The sequence below is a fragment of the Onychostoma macrolepis genome, chromosome 01, assembly GCF_012432095.1.
Source record: "Onychostoma macrolepis isolate SWU-2019 chromosome 01, ASM1243209v1, whole genome shotgun sequence".
Taxonomy (NCBI): Eukaryota; Metazoa; Chordata; class Actinopteri; order Cypriniformes; family Cyprinidae; genus Onychostoma; species Onychostoma macrolepis.
The window spans coordinates 10,514,430-10,533,590 of record NC_081155.1 but is presented as its reverse complement, the minus strand read 5'-3'; the positions used below and the strand labels follow the sequence as shown (position 1 = coordinate 10,533,590).

Below are 19,161 nucleotides of genomic sequence, written 5' to 3'. Positions count from 1 at the left end.
AAAAAGAAATGTCAGCCTGTTCTAAAGTTAAAAGCAAAGGAATAATTTTAAGAAGTAAAGAAAGAGATGTCGAAGAAGGTGAAAAATGTACCAGGTACTTTTTTAAAAGGGTCATAACACGGGGAGGGGCAATCACAACTCTAAAAACTGGAGGGAGGGAGGTAAGCACAACAAAGGGGATTTTAAAAGAAGTATTGTCTTTTATGGGGAAAAAGTTGGAGGGTCAACACGTGCTTTTATTCCAAGATTTTACTATTTTAGAAATACAGAAAGCTCTTCGAGGTTTTAAGCGGGGAAAATCCCCAGGACTAGACGGACTACCCTCAGAGTTTTATGTGACGTTTTGGGATATTTTAGCACATGACTTACTCACGGTTTTTAAAGAGTTTGAGACCCTTGACAGACTTCCAGACAGTTTTAGAACAGGGATAGTTACTTTACTTCACAAAAAAGGTGACAAGACTGACTTAAAGAACTGGCGACCTATTACTCTTTTAAATTTCGATTGCAAACTTTTTAGTAAGATTTTAGCGACACGTATGTCGACTGTTTTAGAGGACGTGATCCACCCGGATCAAGCTTGTGCGGTGCCCGGAAGAAAGATAACAGATGGCGTCTCTAATCAGCACTAGGCTGTCTGTTATGCGAGAGACAGAAACATTCGGCTAGTAGTCCTAAATTTAGATTTTGAGAAAGCTTTTGACAGAGTCTCGCACCAGTACCTTTTTCAGATACTGGAAAAAAATGGGGTTTCCGGAGAGGTTTATAACCTGGGTGGGACTGCTGTATGAGGGCATAGTCAGCAAAATCCTTGTAAATGGGCATCTTTCCAAGGCTGTAAATATCCACAGCGGGGTCCATCAGGGGTGTCCGTTATCTCCTCTTCTGTACGTGGCTTGTATTGAGCCACTGGCACAGATCTTGAGAAGGGACAAATGGATCAAAGGACTTCACGTTCCCGGGACAGGCGGACTGACAGCCACTTGTGTTTTATACATGGACGACGTAACCCTTTTAGCTACGGACGTTTTATCAATATGAAGAGCAATGGACTTGACTGACTGGTACGGTCGGGCCTTAACAGGAACAAGTTAAACAGGAACAAGTCCGAGGCCCAGCTCTTCGGGCCGTGGGGAGACGTGGACACAGGTGGACTCGATTTAGCTTTTAAAGACAATGATTTAAAGGTTTTAGGAGTAAAATTTGACCAAGAGGGTGGAGGACGGGGAAACTGGACTGACATGATAGGGAAAGTTAGGCAAAGACTGGGGTTTTGGGGACTGAGACAGCTGACGTTTGAGGGCAAGGTTTTAATTTTTAAATCTGTTATTTTACCTCTAATGTCACTTGTTTGTTCTGTTTTTACCCCACCTAGGAAATTCCTGATGGACCTAGAGAGGGCGGAGTTTTACTTTCTGTGGGGGTCCAAGTGAGAAAGACTGAAGAGGGAGGTGGTCAAAAAGAGATCAGAAAACGGTGGAAAAGGCCTCCCAGACCAAAACAAGACGGCTGCGATGACGCGATTTTGGATGGGGTCTTACTTAAGAACTTTGGGGTTTTTAAATCAACGGGTAAAATCTTTAGTGTCTTTTAACTTGCCCAAAGAGTATTGTTTTATAAAAATGTTTTTAAAGAAATACCTTTTATGTCACCATTTTAACTAACCACAAGCATCTCGTCTCTCTTGTGCAGGACCGGGAACCGGTGAGTCCAGTTCCAGGCCTCACACTAAGTGAGGCCAAACATGTTTGGAGGAACGCTTCTCACCCCGCTCTCCAGAACAGGCACAAGGACTTATCGTGGATGGTGGCTCATGAGATTCTCCCGGTCAGGGCGGTTATGCACTCCAGAGGCAAGGCCAAAAACGCGATCTGCCCTCGGTCCGGGTGCAAGTCCCCGGAGACCGTCCGACATCTGCTCTGGGAGTGCGGCGCTGCGCGAGACCTGTGGGCCAAGACCGGCCCCCTGTTTTTCCCGTGCCTACCAGTGGGTGGGGCTCAGTTAGGGTACCAGCTCGCCATCCTTGGGGTGGGCCGGAGCTTGAAGGACTTGACAGCACAGGAATTCACCTTTCTCTGGCCCACCCTCGACGTCATTAAGGATGCCATCTGGGCCACCAGAAACCTGCTGGTGGGGAAGCGCGTTACGGTACCCCTCCATGCATGCGAGCTAAAGGTAACAACAATGCTGCAGGGGTACCGGATGGCGATATTCGGACGGGGGGGCCGGGGTCGCACGGGAAGGGTCCCGGCCGCCACCGCTCCTGGCCGCCCCTAGATGCACCCTCACCACTCTGGCTACGGGAACAGCGGGCCAGCGGGCCGGAGGAGAGGGGATCTCCGCTGAGCCCAAAAACAGCATCTCACTCATTCAGGAGAACGGGGTGAAGACGGATTGATAAGGACTCACCCCCGGTCTTGCACAACAGATGACTTTTAAAGTCATTTAATTGTTATATTTTATTGTGTTTTAGACATTGGACTTGGATTTTATTACAAAAAATGAGATGCTTGTTTTAAATTGCCTTTTTACTTTTGAGATACTCACACCTTTTAACACACACACACAAAATGGACTTTTAAAAACAAGACACACAATGGTTTTAATTGTTTGTTTTTAGCAAATATTGTATTTTTCTTTTAAACCATGTGTATTTATGCTATTTATTCCTGCTTGTTTTTTTTAAATGTGTGTTGAAAATGAAAAGAAATGTGTGAAAATGTTCAAATGAAAATGGTGACTAAAACTTTTTCGAAAGAAAAACTCTGTGTTTGTAAAGCACAGTTGTTGTGGCAAAGAAAGCCAAAATAGAATGAGATCAGGTACTAGCTTTCTATGTTGATGGTGATGACGAAGTCATAACAAAATAAGCGTCTAATAACTTTAAGACTTTGTCAGTAGTTGTAATGGTGTTTCGTTTTTAATTTTGTTCACCTATAGCCCTATTCGGACGGGACCAGTTTTCTAAACTATGTTTGAGTTTTGATTTTTATCACCTGACGTCTGCTATTTTCATGTACCAATTAGGATGGGACTAACATCTCTGTGTTTATTACAGAGGTGGGAGGGTCTGTTTTGTACATCTGGGCATTTCAGAGATCATTCGGGTTGATTACCATTAGTATAATCAGTTTTACTACAAATACCATAGTGAAGCTATATGGCTAGTATAGCAAAACCAAGTTAATGTGTGGTTACTTTAGTTTTATTTTATTTTATGCTTAATTTTCATAAAGGTTGGCTTACATATCTAATTAAAACATTATGTAACTGAGTGCAGAAATGAATGAGTAATTTTACCTGACGCTGATATTACAATAGCCCGTCTTAACAGTTAGCGTGATCTGGCTCTTGATTTTATTATTGTTATTGTTTTTTTGAAAATATATCAAACGTGCGTGTGGTAAGACGTTGGCCTATGGTAATTAACGTTGGCCAAAACACACAAGGAAACGCATTGTGAAAAAAAATATCATCGGCAATCACAGACATTCGCATTCGGACAGAATTAGATTTCTCAAAGGATCACTGATTTTGCTGAAGAACAATAAGTAATTTGCCCCAGAATTATTACAGAGATTGGGTGAGAAAGACACAAACATGGCAGATTCAGACGGGATTAAAAACACCAAATACGTCTGTGAAACACAAATTTCTCTAACTACCTCCTGTAAAACTAATCCCTTCCAAACAGAGCTTTTGATACTTATAGCCACCAACCTTCTGAAACCGCGGTATCAGCACTAATAACATTAAAATAATCACACATCCTGAAGACAGACATCAAGATTTTGCATATGAATCACACCAACGGTGACAATCACAACGAAAAAGTTTCATGTTGCGCAATGCATGATGGGTGGCTTCATAGTACAAAACTCGCTTCTTCCTTAATTCCACATCCTGGATTCTCAAACTTTTTTGGTTTTGATTGTAACCACTGCGGTGATTCATATGCAATATCTTGTTGTCTGTGTATGACCACATGATGCTTTTGCTCAAATTAGCATTTTGTGCACATGCACTTTTCCCACCTTCAGGATATGCGATTATAACATTAAAATTTCATCAGTAGTTGTAACAGTGTTTTGTTTTTAAAGTTATTAAATGCTTTTATTGTTATGATTCCGTCATCACCGTCAAGATAAGGAGATAGTCACTGATCTCATTTACAAACACACAGTTGCAGCAGCCAAAAAAAGCGTCTCAAAACACTTGTGAAACGCCCCGATGCTTTGTTTCACCATAGTCACGTGACATGGGTGTTTCGAATCACACTTCGGAGCAGTGTCTGCGTTTCAATGTGCATACTATCCATCCTAAATTCTATGTGACATTAGTAATTTTACTTTCTGTAAATAATATATGAAGATTTTGTGGCTCAGAAAATCTGGTCCAGTGTGGTTTATTTCTTTGCTCTTAGCTGACATGTGGCATTGCTATGGCCTACTTTTGGCCCAGATCTGGCAAACAGGAGCAGTCCACCCAAGTGCCATCATTCCACGTTACATGTGGGCCAGATCATCATTCCACATGTGCCCAGATGTGGGCCGGATCTGGGCTGACAATATGTTGCTATCTGGGCTGTGTGACCAGCAGAGTGTGGTCTCAGTACGGTCCGCTGTGGCCTCAAAAATCTAGACTTTAAATAATAACTCAGTCTTACAGTCTTTCGTTGACAAAATGTGTTATTTGACAAATAGTAACAAATAGTCTCGTTCCCTGCTGAAAAAGGGGTAAAATCTTTCTAAGCTGGTTTGCTGCTCTTATAGCTGCCCTCCCAGTTTTGTAAGGCAGGGTTTCAGCAGGATTGCAACAGCATTTCTTGTTAAAGGTTAACATGACATGTTTACAGTAGGTCATCATGTAAAGCAGGGGTGCCCACTCCTGTTCCTGGCGAGCGACTCTCCTGCAAAGTTCAGTGCTAACCCTAATCAAACACTGATTACCGTTGCTGATTCAGCAATCACTGATTCACTGATTGCTCACTGTTACCTCACATTGTGACCTCATCACGAGTATCCTGTGAGATCATGGTGACATCACTGTGAGATCAAATTGTTGACTGGTTTCTTGGTTCTTACCTGTAAGAAAAATGCTATGTTTCACCTCAGTTCCTTGTGTTTAGAACATTCCCAGTCAACACGTGAGGTCACGCGGTGATCACAGTGACATCACACCATTCTCATACGGTGATACTCACAGTGTGAGTAATATGTGAACTCATTGTGAATTCAAAATTTTGAGCAGGTTGAGAGGAGGCAGTTCAAATATCAGTCACCGGGGTACATTCTACTTCCTGTTTCTCAACACTATTACAGAGATATCACAGTGCTTTCACATGATGAGGTCACGAGTGCACGCCCAGCTAACAGATTTCTGTTATAAGAACCTTCTCCAAATATACAACTGACTTCCAGACACAGACTTAGATGAAATCAACTGAAATAAACAAATCACGAGCTTCACTCATTATTAACCAGACTGACTTTATTTCTGTCAGACATCTACAAAAGCGCTTATGGAGAATGAACAGAGCTTTAGATGATGTTTTATTGTTTTGTTTGACGTTACCATCGTGGCGGTAGTGTTTGCTTTAGTTGGGCTCTTGACCCTTGACTTTATTACATTATACATTTTGGGGCTGCTGTAGCTGTGTTTGTAAAGCACGTTTGTTATGGCAAGGAAAACCAAAAGAGACTGCAAACAGGTGATATTGGTTTGTTACTGATGATAACAACACCACCGTCATCACCTAGATTCAATATGCGGTCTTGGTTTTGGGAAGTCGTGGCCTAATGGTTAGGCGTCAGACTCATAATCCAAAGGTTGTGGGTTCGAGTATCGGGCCGGCAGGCATTGTAGGTGGGGGTAGTGAATGTCCAGTGCTCTCTCCACCCTCAATACCACGACTGAGGTGCCCTTGAGCAAGGCACCGAACCCCCAACTGCTCCCTGGGCGCCACAGCATAAATGGCTGCCCACTGCACTTTGGATGGGTTAATTGCAGAGCACAAATTTGTCACGTCACTTTCATAATCAAAGAATTATGAAAGAATTATAAAAGCAAAAGACACAAAAAGTATTAACTACTCCGATTCTTGATGTTTCTATTTGTGTTTAAGTGAGAGTGTATGCATCTCAACAATGGTGACAATCAAAAGCTTCATGCTGCAATGCATGCTGGGTACCTAGTCTCTGTGCAGTGAGTGCACTTTGACCTCACATTAGTATGAGCACACAGTGAGGACGCTGTGAGGTTACACTTTTAGCTCACTGTTACCTCACATTGTGACCTCATCACGAGTATCCTGTGAGCTCATAGTGACATCACTGTGAGATCAAATTGTTGACTGGGTTGTGAACTTACAATCACATGTTTCAAGTTGAGATCAACCCCATAAACAACTTGTGTAAGTCGTCTTTGCGAAATGTCTTTGCATTGTGAAAGCGGCCTCACAGTTAACCACATTCACTCATTTTTATTTGAATTATAATATAGGTATAAGATTAACAGTGAATTATCAATTATTAAATCCTCCTGATTTTTGCTCTTTACTCTATATTTATATGAAATAACTGGGTTATTTGTTGAATGAGTGTTGATCACTGTTTTAGAGGAAGTCAGTGCTGTTAATAAGCCATTTCTCACGTGTGCATGTTGCACTTTTCTCATGGCTCTTGCAACATCAGCATAACTGTAAAAAGAAAGAAGAAGAGGAAGGGGAGCTATTTTCTCCAGTGCCATGTGAATGTCACATTGACTTGAGTTTCCATAGTTTTTCGGTGAACTTCCATGTAAAAAGCTCTTCAGTTCAGCTCTCGTCTGTCTGATTTAATGCATCAGTGCAGATGCAATGAGGTTTGATTGATTCAGACATTCTCATCAGGGCTGGTTGAGGATCTGTGTTGAGATACGCTCTAGTGTCCTGTGACTGAAGGAGGAGCGTCTCACACTCAGACAGAGGAAGTGAGGAGAGACAGGATGTCTGATAATAGTTAAACATTGCATACAGTACATCAACTGTCATTGATACATGACACTCAAACTCTGCAGATTCAAGCAAGGTAGGGACAACTATATTTTTACAACGCAAATACATGTTTTTCTGCAGTTTCGGTATAGTTAGATTATAAAATATTACATTTAAATATACAAAGTTGAATATACACTTAAGTCTGCAGTACATTAGTGTCATGTTAACAGTCTTCCTGATGTCTTCCAGAATGTTCAGCCTTTTCTCTTTGATTTCTCTGCTCATGATTTCTGGTGAGTCTCAAAATCTTATGTTCACGCATATGAAGAAACCCATGACTGTCGTTCTGTATTTTTGTCTGTATTTCTGTGTTTAATGTCGGTTTGATGTGAATGGCAGGAATGTGTTGCGCACATACTGTAGCTCTTCAGTTCTTCAAAACTACACACACACCCTCAGTCCTGTGCATTACACCGAGTGACAGGTCAAATTACGCACTGGCTAGTGGTGCCATTTTTGTGTTCATGTAACAGTTTTTATTATTCACTGGGCAGCATGTTAGAAGGTTTGGGATATAGAGAGGATGAGGCTGCATAAGTAAAACAAAAGAGATGTTTTAACAAAAACTACAGAGTAGAAGATCTAAGGTAGAGCATATCATACTTTAGAACTGCTTCTGCACAGTAAAACCCCCAGTGTTAAATTAACACTCCCAGTGTTTATATAATCCACTCTCAGGCCCAGTTTCACAGACAGGGTTTAGACTAAACCAGGATTAGGCCATTGTTCAATTAGGAGTAATTTTTATTAACATGCCTTAGAAAAAACATAACTGGTGTGCATCTTGAGACAAAACAAAGGCACTGATATATTTTAAGATCAGTCAGTGCAAGTTTCTTTCAGTTAAAACAGCTCAGATTTACACTTTAGTCTGGGACTAGGCTTAAGCATTGTCTGTGAAACCTGGGGTCACTGAAGCAGTGTTATGAGATAATTAGTTTAGGAATTGAGTGATGATTGAACATTAATGAAGAACACCTGCTGTTAACAAACTGAACCACTGAAATAAAGAGAAAGAAGAACAGAAAAGAATTGACGAGACGAGCAGAAAAACAAGATCTACAACTGACTTCAGCCACAGCCTTCGATGAAATCAACACAAGATAAAAGAAGACATTAAATCTCTCAAGATCTCAGCAGAGGATGATTAAACAACTCCACAAACAGCATCACCTGCTTCACACGTTACTAACCAGACTGACTTTAGATGTTGATGCTTTAGTTTTGTTTGAATTACCATTATCGAGGTCAGTGTTTGCTTTAGTTGGGCTCTTGACCCTTGACTTAAAACATTGCAATTACTTTAGCTGCTATAACTGTGGGTTTGTTTAGACATGTTAGTTAATGAAAAAAAATATGTAAAAAAAAATAAATGAACTTGATCAGATGTTGATTATGTTTCAATCTATGCTATATGCGCTTCTGTAGATGTCTAATACCCCCAGCTCAAGATTTTGAGTTCACAATGAGTTCACATGAGGATCACCGTATGAGAATGGTGTGATGTCACTGTGATCATCGCGTGATCTCACGTGTTGACTGGGTATATTTCCAGTTGAACTCTCAATTATTGTGATAGTACGCTCCGTTTGTTGTTGTCGAATTTGCCAAGCAAGCAACCGTCCTGTTTTGTCTCCATATTCATAAAAATTTAGTTTCAACCTTAAAACTTTTGAAGCTACTCTACTTGCTGACAATTCATTATATCGAGACCTGAGTAATAATAATTTCTCTTTTGCTTCCACTATATCTGAAGTTTTATGGAAAATTGTGGAAAATTTATGGAAAATTGTTTCATTTCTTGTCTAGACTTCCTAGCTTTTGAACTGCAAAACCCAATTATATGTCCTCGAATAAAAGCTTTGAATGCTTCCCATCTAATACAAGCAGATGTTTCAGATTTATTAATTTCAAAAAACAAATCAATTTGTTTGCCCATATATTCTACAAACTCTGGGTCATGGAGCCATCCTATCTGAAAACGCCATTTAGGGGGATTTAGATTTTTTTATGAATTTTGTAGTTTTGTATGATAAAGATACCGCTGCATGGTCAGAGATGACTATACTGTGATAACTACAACCCGTTATATTGTTAAGCAATTGTGCAGAAATTAGGTAATAATCAATACGTGAGTATGTTTGATGCATACCAGAATAACAGGAATATGATATCGCTGCAGGATTAAGATCACTCCAAACATCTAATAAATTAAGATCTTTCATAAATTCCTGTATCACCTTCCTGGCTTTAGTATGTGTTTTATCAATCCCTGTTGAACGATCTTTAGTAGGATCTAACACACAATTCATATCCCCTGCCATAAGATAGTATCCAGGCAAATTAGCAATTAACAAAAACAAATCATTAAAAAATGTTTTAATTGTCATCATTTGGACCATAAATGTTAATTAAATTGATCTTTTCTGAAAAAAAGGTACATTGTAAGACAATGTATCTTCCTAGTGTATCCTTAGTTACTCTCTGAACCTGTATTGGGATTGATTTATGAATTAAAGTCATTACTCCTCTCGCATTAGAAGTGTGAAAAGCAGCAAAAACTTGCCCTTGCCATCTCCGACGAATCCTAATTGTCTCACTTTTTACCATGTGCGTTTCCTGAAGAAAAACTACTTGTGCTTGTAATTGTTTGATCCTATCCATTACCTGCTTTATTTTTTTAATATTGCCCAATCCTCTGCAATTCCAGGTTACAGATTTCACATTCCCTGTTTCCCCCATGATCTTTTACATTTCCTATTAAGAGGTATTTTGCCTTTTACAAACTCAACTATCTTAAATACTGAGAAGCGAAAAATAAAACTATAAACAATCATGAACAACACACTTAAAGAACATTCAACAACAGCCCCAATTTCCCTAGTAGCGTCCATACTACTGCGTTTGATCCCACCCTTACACTCTGTATATGGCGCTGATTGGTCCACACACCCGTGAGGAACTATCAGGTACTTCTGCGTCTATATTTATCATCACAACCCTATTTGTAACATACTCTCACATATTATATTAAACTATAAACACTCTTTTTCAGATTTTCAGAGAACAATAATATCTGAACATACTTATTTTCAAATTGGTCTCGATTCACTATCGAGTTTCCACAACAAAAGGAATAGTTTATGGTTATTTTAAACCTACATTCAGGATTTTAATAGTCTAGCTGGATTGAGCCCACCTTTATTCTGTCTCTAATCCTTCAATGAAGCTTTCGACCGCCTCCGGTGTGTCAAACACCCTTGAGTTCTCCTGGTGAGTAAGAAGCAGACGAGCGGGGTATATGATCCTGTGTTTACCGATTCCTCTCTCTCGCAGCTTCTGTCTCACTCCATCGTAAGCTCTTTGTTTCCTGTGATTCATCTGGATGAAAGCGAAGAGCGTGTTCCTTGTATGCAATAACCCCCTTGGACCTGGCCACTCTAAGCACCTGTTCTTTTTGTTTGAAGTTTAGGAACTTCATTATTAGTGTTCTTGGTGGTGCACTGGCATCCCGTTTTGTGTTCCGAACATCCTTATTTTGTTGTGGGCCCACTCTACACTCTCAAAAAAGATGTGTTAAATAATAACACATTTTTTGTGTTATGGCCATTTTAACACATTTTGTGTAATTTTAAGCTGGCCATGTGTAAAAAGAAAGAGAGAGAGAGAGAAACAACACAGTGTGTCCAACACAATATTTGTTAACTATCATCCAATCACATTGCTGCCTACATCACTCCACAAGCTGTTAACCAAATTCACGCCTCTATTTTTCATTGGTGGATGATGTGAATGCACTCATGTCAGGTATATGGATTTCCCCGCTAGAAATGTAATGTTCCCAGAGCATTATCAGAGCGTCCTGCTGGTGTCAATGACGTTCCCAGAACGTTTCCCGAGATGCTCATGATGTGGAGCTCTTTAAAGGGTTGGGGGACGTTATTTGGAGGACCTTCAGGGATTAACACTGCTCAGAGTGTGTTTGGTCCCACAATACAGAGTGTTAAAGTAACACTGAAGCAGAGTTGAACTTAATGAGAATGGCGAACAGAAACACAACAACAGCAACTGACTTAGTCACAGCCTCAGATGAAATCAACTGAAATAAAACACATTAAATCTCTCAAGATTTCAGCAGAGGAAGATTAAATAACTCCACAAACAGCATAACCAGCTTCACTTACAGTATTACTAACCAGTTAGACTTTATTTCTGTCATACAAAAGTTCTTAATGAGAATTAACAAAGGTTTAGATGTTGGTTTCATTTGACAAAACTTCACCATCACCATCACTGTGGTCAGTGTTTGCTCTGGTTGGGCTCTCGACCCTTAAATTTATATTATGTTTCTTTCTTTCTGCTATAATTCTGTTTGCAGAGCAGATTATTATAGCAAAGACACCCCAAGAGGAAGTGTGATCAGGTGATGCTGGCTATTTGATGCTGAAAACAGTTAAATATTTTAACACACTGCCTGTGTTAAAAAGAATAACACACTGGTTGTGTTAAAGTTGAATTAACACAAAATGTGTTGTCCCTAACTTGACACACAGGTGTGTTAATATATAACACAGGTTGTGTTGTTTTTAACACATCTGTTTTTTTAACACACTAATGTGTCATAAATCACACAATTTGTGTCATATTTGTGCCATTATGACACATTAGTGTGTTAAATATTTTAAGAATATCAACCTGTGTTAAGAAGAATAACATACTGGTTAAGTTGAAATGAACACAAAATGTGTTGTCCTTAGCTTGACACAGGTGAGTTAAAGTATAACACAGGTTGTGTTGTTTTTAACACATTTGTTTTATGAGTGTATGTGCGCGTTCCAAAACTACCGATGTATTCGAATCCATTTCCAATATTTTTGGAATTCAGGCCTCTAAAAACGCACATGCATCGCTTCCTTCTTCTTTTTCCGGTAAACCCACCAGCCTCAGGTTGTTCCGTCTGTTTCTGTTTTCCATGTCGTCAACCTTTTCTGTCAGTTTTTTAACTTGTGATTCAAGGGAGTTTGCACGAGCACTAAGATGAACGATTTCATCTTCCGCTCCAGAAATGCGTTCCTCGGCCTCCTTCACGCGTTCCTTTACCTCTTTGACCGCTGACATAACATTGTCAATTTTACTCGTAACTCGTTTGTCCATTTCTTTAATGGCTTGTAACACATCTGCATTGCTGGGGTTCAACTCGGTTCCTTTAGTAGATTCGCTGTCATCATCTTCCTCTACCTCCTTTAGTCCGTATGCATAGTCAGAATCCTGCGACATCTCTTGAGCCTCGTTATTCACTTTTTCTTGAGTTCTGTTCTTCTTTTTTGGCGCCATTTCGGTTGTTAGACTTTTGTGCAATAAATAACAAAAGATGTATAAAAATTTTAAGTGAGCTTGAAGGATTTATATTCAAAATTATAAGAGGGTCGTTAACTCGCGTCTTCTCAGTACCACTCCATAACCGGAAGTTCCATAAGCTGATTCTTGATGTCAGTATGATAATGCAGTTTTAAGCTTTTAGTGCTGATTTACTTTTAAAAGTCTTTTAGACTATTTTGAAAACTGTTTGATTAAGCTTTATATTTCATGTGAACAAAATTAAGTATTAAATCAATCAATGACAGCACTCTGAATGAAATCAGAGTGATTTAATGTCTTTTATCTTGTGTTGATTTCATCTAAGGCTGTGGCTGAAGTCAGTTGTAGTTCTTGTATTTCTGCTCGTCTTGTCTCTTTTTTTTCTCTTTCTTTCAGTGATTCAGTTTGTTAACAGCAGGTGTTCTTCATTAATGCTCAATCATCACTCAATTACTAAACTAATTATCTCATTAACTTTAACACTGCTTCAGTGTTACTTTTTTAACACTCTGAGTGTGGATTATATATACACTGGGAGTGTTGATTTATCACTGTTTTTTTTTATTTTTTTACTGTGTGTGTTACTGTTGTATTTCAAAACCTGTATTTACCTGTTTTATATTTTCCAGTCATTTTCAGCCAGGAATGGAATGTTCAGTACTTAAATATGAAGAAATGTGCTCTAAAGGGTTCAACAATAAATTTATCAGGCAGTTATAAACACCCAGATCGTCTCACTGTGACAGAGATATTCTGGACTGTAAACCCAAATAAAGGTGAAGAACCCGTCAATCTGTTGAATCATCCAGATTACAGCGGCAGAGTTCAGTTCCTCCAGAAAGACCAAACACTCATTCTCAGTCTCAGTAATGTGAAGCATGAGGATGAAGCACAGTACTGCATCAGAATCCTGACAGATATAAAAAAAGAAAGATATCTTGGTTATCCTGGGATTGAACTCAATGTGGCAGGTAGAGTCAAACTAATGTTACACTGACAGATTTTACTCTGTTCTTTCATGTAAATATAAAACATGTTTTCTCCATGATTTCAGAGCTCAGAGTGGAGATTCCTGAAGAGGTCGTTGAGGGAGAATCACCTGTTTTATTTTGTAAAACCACCTGTGACCTCTCAGATAAAACAGACTTTACCTGGTATAAAAACAGCAAGCGTGTATCAGAATCGATCGGCTCGAATCAGCTGTTGCTGCGGTCGGTCAGCAGTGATGATACGGGAAACTACAGCTGTGCAGTGAGAGATCAGAAACATCTGTCGTCTCCTGCCCGCACTCTCAGTGTTAGATGTACGTCAAGACTTGATCTTCATATCAGCAACATTCAGTCCAGACTGATCAAATGATGCACTGTGAGATGTAATGTTTATATTTTTCAGATCCTCCAAAGAGCGTCTCGGTGTCCATCAGTCCGTCTGGTGAAATAGTGGAGGGAGATTCAGTGACTCTGAGCTGCAGCAGTGACTCAAACCCTCCTGCTCTGAACTTCAGCTGGTTTAAGGAGAATCAAACCTCAGCTGTTGGATCTGGACAGAGTTTCATCATCTCCAGCTTTAACTCCAGTCACAGTGGACGCTACTATTGTGAGGCTCAGAATCAACATGGATCTCAGAGATCAGCGTCTGTGTCTGTAACATCTGCAGGTATTAATATGATACTGTAGGCTCTCACTGAACTCTGCTGGTGTCACGGGCATCATGTGAAATCATGTTTTTTCTTCACTCAGGTCGCCAGAAAACCGTTCTGTATGCAGCTGCTGGAATCGGGGCAACGCTCATCTGCATCTGCATTATTATTGTAGTAATAAAAATCATCAGGTAAGAAAAAACTGCTGTCGTTTTTGCTGTGGAAAAACCTGAAAAACACCATAAAACCTCATAAAAGTGGTTTATGTGACTTGTGTGCTATAATCCAAACTATACAATAGCTATGTGAGGTGAATAAACAGATATTTAACTCATTCATCATGTAGAAAACAATCTCATTCTTCATCTTGCATTTTGAACAATACCATATAATTACATTTTCTTTACGCTCCTCACACTAAGCTGTCATAAGACTTCAGAAGATCTATATATTATGTGCCTTATGTAAAATGTACAGCACACAAGTCATATATTAACTACTTTTATGACACTTTTAACCTGGAGAGTATTCTCTTTTTCCGGTAAAAATGCTAGTTAATGTTAATCGTACTGGACTTAACCTTACTGACTTTGCTTACACAGGGTATAAACAACTCTTGAATTTGGAACAAATTATTGGTCTACAAAAAAAAAAAAAAAAAGCTTAGACAATTCTCATTATGCTATATTATTACCAAATATTTGATTTTTAAGATAATATTGACTAATTATGCTAACTGAGGTGCATAAGCTCATCAATGAGGCCTATGATCAGTCAGTTCCGAAATGAAATACAAAACCTGTGCTAAAAATGACAGAAAACAAGTTGACAAAAAGATTAATTCCAAGATTTAGTGGAAATATAGCATAACGAGAAAATGACAAGCATTTTTCAGAAGACTGGTCACTTTTCAACAAGAAACACATTAGCTACAGGATTTTCAGGACAGCACAAGAACAAATACAGTTTTTCCATATTTTTTTTTTTTTCAGGATTCTTTGATGAATTGAACGCTTAAAAGAACAGCATTTATTTGAAATATAAATCTTTTGTAACATTATAAATGTCTTCTTATGTTTGTTTTATCACTTTTGATCAAATTAATCAAATCAATGCATAAATAAAAGTATCAATTTGCCTGATCTACATAGTGTTTGAGTAGCTGTTGACTAGTTTGAGAGTAGCTATATTTTACACGAAAATACGTTTTTTTGTCTCTCAAATTTCACATTTAAGTCAACATGTTACTTGCTGTTTCTTTGAAACTGTTACTAGAAATGTCTGAGTGAAAACTGTTTCTACGCCACATCAGTTATAGCTAGTCTTTGCTTTCCATGACATGGACGCTGTGTTTCATTTTTCTTCTCTCCAGCAGGAAAACAGGAGACGCTGGGGTCGGAAGTGGCCTTTCAAAACAGGCAAGTCCAGAGCAGCATCTATTTCAGCACGTTTTCATGTAATTGTGATCACAGTGGGATCATCCGGTCTGTGTGTGTTTATTCAGGAAAATAACAGCACAGCTGTGACGGATCAGACAAGCACGAAACCTTCAAAAACAGCCGATGCGGATGACTTAGTGTACTCCAGCGTCACTCACAGCAGACCCAGAAAACCCCAGAGAGCTGGAGATGAAGATGAGGTTGAGTACGCCAGCGTCCAGCACCACAGAAACACCGGGAACACGACCGCGGAGGCCGGATGTCAGAATGGAAACACTGTTTCTGCCGGGTGAGACGCACTTCACCAAGTCTAGCATCAATAGTGTTAAAGATGTGAACAAACACATAAACTCTCCAGCTTTCTTAAGAAGAATGAGGCACAGGTAACTTAGAGAAACAAGGTTTTATTCATCTGGTTCATCTTTTGTCTTTTTTATTCTTACCGAACAGATCAAATGCTGAAATGGTGGATGATTCCTCTGTGATCTACAGCAGCATCAAAGTTGCATGAAGAATTGTAGCATGTGATCACATCACTGAACACACTCCTACATTTTCCTACATTAAAGGCGGCATGAAATAGTTGAGACTAAAAAGCGATTGTGCTTAACAAACAAGACTTTATTTTATACATCGGATAGGTGGATCATATGGATGGACCGATCACAGTAAGATGCATTAAGAAAATAAATAGGGTGAATTTTCATTTTTAATTTGTGTTGATGTTTGTGTTGAAATGTGTGTAATCTTTGCAATTAAATGTTCATTTTTCTCAAAGCAAACGTTTCACATACTCTCACACAAATCTTTAACAATAGTGAATTGGATGCTGTATTTATTTGCTTTTAAAGAATGCTTTCATGTTCTTTTTGAGCTCTTCTTGAGTTGTCTGAAACTCTATACCTATTTCTAAAGGTGAACTGACTTGTTGAGAAGAGGCGCAGACACTTCTCTGAGAAAGAGGAAGGCTGGTGTTCATTTTTGGTGTGTTATTCATTAATAGTTCAGCAGTTCAGCAGCAGTTTAACTTCCCGTCATGCTGCTGTTCTTATCATTTCTTATCTGTGACCATTCACAGACAGACGTGTTTGTACTGCGTTTAAAAGAGTTAAAAATGTGTTAAACGGATTGTGTGAACAATAATTAAAATAAAGTATATTGTGTGTTTGGTGAATGGTGGTTTGATCAATGTTGTTGATCCTTTACTTACAAGTGAAGCTCTTTTAACCAGTGCTTCTCAATCAGGGGCTGCGGGCCAACAGGGGGTCCTCCAGAGATCCTCCAGGTAGTGATGGTGAAATGAAGCCTCGAAGCTTTAAGCTTTTCAGCCAAGTGGTTCACAAAAGGGTTAATTTCTGGAGCCTTCATTTGCTCACAATACCACCTGGTGGCCAAAGAGTGTAAAACAAGCAGATATATTACAGACAGAGGTGGATAGTTCAGGGACATACAGGTGCTGGTCATATAATTAGAATATCATCAAAAGTTGAATTATTTCTCTTGAATAGAGTTCGTAAAGTTAGGCATCAGCTGAAATCAAGAAGAAAATGAAAGATTCATGTGTTTGAAAGCCTAATTATCTTTCTCATTTCTGTGTTTTGTGTTTCAGGGGATGTTGGCCAGCAGGATTGGGGAGTGAGTTACAGCCCTTCATATATTTGTGCATTAAAGGGATCAACAGTGAAACTGTCCTGTACTGTAAAATATCCTCATAATCATCAGCTCACATCAGTCTTCTGGACCAAACCTGCTGTAGCTGTTACAGAACTGCAGGAATTTACTATTAAACAAATGCCATCGTAATATTAAATATTGGAAAAAGTTAAGAATTATATTGCTCAGGCTTTTAGACATGAACACTTATCATACGATCCTCAACAGTGGTGACAGTATTCATGTTGCAGTGCATGATGGGAGTTGTTTTACTATGGTGTTACCCAGCATGCATTGCAGCATGGAGCATTTTGTTGATTGTCACCATTGTTGAGATTCATACGCTGGTTCTTGATGTCTGTGTGTGTCTGAGTAGGACTGGAGTTTAAATATTTAAATGCATTAGATTTAAAATTCTTTCTCTATAACTGCTACAGCAGTAAATTCATTGCGCACTGTGGTTTCACAGAGTTGTTTATTCAAAAGCAGAACATAAATCAAAAAAATGAAAAAGGTTGTATATTGGATGCAAACAGGTAAGCACCTGATGATTACCTCATCATATGAAAACAACTAACAGTTGCTCACTGCACAGCACTGATCTCTCCGCTTTACAACAGCACATGCATTGCTACAGAGAGATCTAACACAGGAGTCAAGGGTCAAGAGCCCAACTAAAGCAAACACTGATCTACATGATGGTGGTATCATTTTAACCAATAAAACATCAACATCTGATCCTCTGTAATTCTCAATAACAGCAGGTGTTCATCACTAATGCACAATCATCATTTAATTAGTCACTTAATTATCTCATTAACTTTAACACTGCTTCAGTGTTACTTTTTTAACACTCTGTGTGTGGATTATATATACACTGGGAGTGTTGATTTAACACTGGAGGTTTTACTGTGTTGTTTTCTACAATATTTTTCTGTTTTTATAGAAAACGGTATGTTACTCTCAGAATTTGGCCATTTTTCTACAGCAAGGGTTAACAGTGTATTCAATGATGCTCTAATGCAAATTGAATTGAGACTCATTGTCCCCGGCCCAAAGTTTCCACAAGATACCTGCACTTCTTTGTAATATCAAGTACCAGTGTGTGATATTGACATTGTGTTTTATTTGATCAGTTTATAAGTGAGTTTCAAACAGCTTATATTCGATCTTAAATCACAAGGATTCATTTTTACCTCTGGTATTTTGAATTTTTAGAGTAACCACATCTACATCGTTTGGTCATCATTTACTCCACTTTCCAAAGCGTTATTATGGTGATATGCTTTTGTTAAGTTTGACATCTCATTTTATACAAAGATTGAGAAATATGTAACAGTTAAATGGGATTTTTATTTTTTAATCCATTTAACTATGCACCATGCAAAACCACAAGTCTGATCACTTAGGCCTGTGCCCGACTAAAGATTCTTCTAGTCAACTAGTCGCGCGTTTATGTTAAATTAAAATAACCTACTAAACCTTCCTTTAATATAGGCTAGTCATACTTGCGTATAATAGCCGATTCCGCGCACAAGTGCGCGCATAAAGCTTGCCGCAAAGCACCTGCAAAATTAATGATTATGAATGCGTCTGGGAAAAAGAAGATATTTATTATTATTTATTACTAAACTAGTGCTTTCTCAGTGTTGGCTGCAAACATGAAGTTGCTGAATGCCGACGATGACTCGCCATCTAATGGACGTGCAATTAATAGAGAAATGCACCTTTTCGTACAGACTACATAATTAAAGAATATTTGTTTTTATTTTAATTGGTCCGTATAATAGTATAGCCTACATTTCAAGCTTTCTATAGGCCTAGATTTATTTCTTGTCTGTGGGCCGGTTCATTGTTGTGACGCGCTGAATTTCACGGAGACTGCATGAGACGGCAGAAAGTGCATCCAAAAATGACGGATCGGCTATGTATTTTAAGTTCTTTCTGCAGGAAAAAAAAAGCAAGGGATTGTGCAGACGCCTCCATGCCTCGATAATACTCCCACACTCATAAACAGTTGACATATGTGCCTGCAC

The 19,161-nt window shown here is 38.9% G+C and overlaps 1 pseudogene; it reads left to right on the top strand.

The window, feature by feature from the left end:
• Window positions 1–16,646, top strand: part of LOC131546541 (B-cell receptor CD22-like) — a 127,875-nt pseudogene extending 111,229 nt beyond the window's left edge.
• The last annotated feature ends 2,515 nt before the right edge of the window (window positions 16,647–19,161 follow it).